Source organism: Odontomachus brunneus, unplaced genomic scaffold (genome assembly GCF_010583005.1).
Source record: "Odontomachus brunneus isolate Ranch 3 - 2012 unplaced genomic scaffold, Obru_v1 Obru_scaffold_187, whole genome shotgun sequence".
In the NCBI taxonomy this organism is placed as follows: domain Eukaryota; kingdom Metazoa; phylum Arthropoda; class Insecta; order Hymenoptera; family Formicidae; genus Odontomachus; species Odontomachus brunneus.
In genome coordinates this window covers 639,322-641,426 of record NW_022639637.1, presented here as the reverse complement: position 1 = coordinate 641,426, position 2,105 = coordinate 639,322, and the positions used below count along the sequence as shown (strand labels likewise).

Here is a 2,105-nt window from a genome sequence, read left to right as displayed (position 1 = left end):
GAATATTCCGGAATATTTTGGAATATTCTTGGAATGTTAATTTTAGATTCTAGGAACATTTTATAAATATTCCAGGAATATCTAATTTTTACTGAGAAAATGCCCATCCACGTGATTCATATAAATTACGTGGATTCGACGTGGATATCTGTTTTCTTTTCCACGTGGATTCTAGTATCGGATAATCCACTCGATGTTCCCACGTGTATGTCGACATCGATGATCCACGTGATAGCGACGTGGATTCTACGTACCTGTTTTTGTCGGGTAGACGTCTTAAAGATGTCATTAAGACGTTCCGAAATAATAGAACGCTCCTTTATAGAGTTAACTAATAGTGAAATATTAATGGCACATAAGGAGCTAGCACGGATGTCTTAGTGCTATTAAATACTAATATAATTTTAATATTAATATGATTGTAGGAGGATAAAAATGTCCAGTATGTCAAACGCACATATCGAAATTTTCTCTTCGACTAACGTACGCGGAGAATCAACCTTCCATACTTAGACCGATCCTTGAGTCCCAAATTTAAATATATATTTTAATTAAAATCCCAAACCCCCATTAAACTGAAGACTCAAATAGATTCCTTTTTTATATATGTTGCGAAAAAACTGCCTCCGCCAGGACTCGAACCTGGAACCTCCCCACTTTCCGGGCGGGACGCCTTTCCATTCGGCCACCGAGGCTTCGACAGTAATCTCGCAACACAATGTTTATAAATTCTCTAAGATGTAAGGTGAGAGAGGGATTTTAATTAAAATATATATTTAAATTTGGGACTCAAAGATCGGTCTAAGTATGGAAGGTTGATTCTCGTACGTTAGTCGAAGAGAAAATTTCGATATGTGCGTTTGACATACTAGACATTTTTATCTTCCCACAATCATATTAATATTAAAATTATATTAGTATTTAATAGCACTAAGACATCCGTGCTAGCTCCTTATGTGCCATTAATATTTCACTATTAGTTAACTCTATAAAGGAGCGTTCTATTATTTCGGAACGTCTTAATGACATCTTTAAGACGTCTACCCGACAAAAACAGGTACGTAGAATCCACGTCGCTATCACGTGGATCATCGATGTCGACATACACGTGGGAACATCGAGTGGATTATCCGATACTAGAATCCACGTGGAAAAGAAAACAGATATCCACGTCGAATCCACGTAATTTATATGAATCACGTGGATGGGCATTTTCTCAGTAAAAATTAGATATTCCTGGAATATTTATAAAATGTTCCTAGAATCTAAAATTAACATTCCAAGAATATTCCAAAATATTCCGGAATATTCATAGAATGTACAAAGAAAAAAGCGCAAACAGTTTTACTTTTTTACAAATATTAGCAAATTGGTTAAAATAAAGAACTAGTCAGCGTTTGCTGATTTTATTTGAAATTTAAGATTACTTGATTCCAAATGTTATATCACACTTAAAAATTCTCACTAACACTGGGATTCGAACTTGGACCTGAAGCACTTTTGGATTATGAACCTATTGCTTTAGACACTACACTACTTCTTCAATCGATAAACGTCTTATATTTTCTATATATATATTGCAATTAAAGCAGTAAAATAATTTTTTATGATTTAATTTTAATAAAAATTATATTTTTCATATATTTATTGTTAATTTAAACCTTAACTAATAAAGTGAGGTCTACGAAATACCGCACATTCCATTTCGGTCTTAAAATTTTTATAGTAAAATTTTTTTATTACGTTATATACACGTCGAATTTACGTAATTTACGTAGACTACATAGATGGGCATAGTATGATTTGATGAATTATTAAATCTGTAGTGTAATGAATCATTATAATCTGTAGCCAATAGAATCTGTATTTGCAGTCAATTGCAACTTACGCTATTGAGGTGCTCTTCTATTATAATAAAAGCTGTATTGTCCAGAACATCAAATCACATTGATGTCAACATAATGTCAAAATGAGAAAATGACTGAAAAATTCACTTTTCAATCACGATTCGGTCATTTTTTTTACCCATTTTGGCGTCATTGCGTTCGCTTGTTCTACTTGGGTATGGGGATGTCCCTAACAACACGGGGACGTTCTGAGTAGAT

General features: G+C 33.4%; 1 non-coding gene across 1 annotated transcript; it reads right to left on the bottom strand.

The window, feature by feature from the left end:
• Positions 1-621: 621 nt before the first annotated feature.
• On the bottom strand, positions 622-695 carry Trnas-gga. The gene has a single exon. It is a non-coding gene; the product is annotated as a tRNA-Ser (tRNA).
• Between the last annotated feature and the right edge of the window lie 1,410 nt (positions 696-2,105).